The sequence below is a fragment of the Myotis brandtii genome, unplaced genomic scaffold (assembly GCF_000412655.1).
Source record: "Myotis brandtii unplaced genomic scaffold, ASM41265v1 scaffold1307, whole genome shotgun sequence".
NCBI classification, from domain to species: domain Eukaryota; kingdom Metazoa; phylum Chordata; class Mammalia; order Chiroptera; family Vespertilionidae; genus Myotis; species Myotis brandtii.
The window spans coordinates 98,018-98,247 of record NW_005354622.1 but is presented as its reverse complement, the minus strand read 5'-3'; the positions used below and the strand labels follow the sequence as shown (position 1 = coordinate 98,247).

Below are 230 nucleotides of genomic sequence, written 5' to 3'. Positions count from 1 at the left end.
CATCTTCCTGGCCCTCCTGGGACTGGGGCTGGGCCAGGTCGTCTGCAGCGTCGCCCTGTTCCTCTACTTCCGAGCGCAGGTGAGTGCTCGCCTCCCCAGCGGGCGCGGGCCGGGCGCACCCACCTCGTTTCTGCCTCCCGCACCGGTGGGAAACTGAGTCTGGACGGCTCGGCTCACCAGCTCTTGCTGATTCCGGAGAGGAAAGTGACTAGAGAGGGAAGGTCCGGCTC

General features: G+C 67.0%; 1 protein-coding gene across 1 annotated transcript in view; it reads left to right on the top strand.

The window, feature by feature from the left end:
* Positions 1 to 6: 6 nt before the first annotated feature.
* Positions 7 to 230, top strand: part of TNFSF11 (tumor necrosis factor (ligand) superfamily, member 11) — a 31,352-nt gene continuing 31,128 nt past the window's right edge. Inside the window, exon 1 of the mRNA XM_005859932.2 lies at positions 7 to 79. The gene's annotated coding sequence lies outside the window, so the exon portion shown is untranslated. The remainder of the gene's footprint in view (positions 80 to 230) is intronic.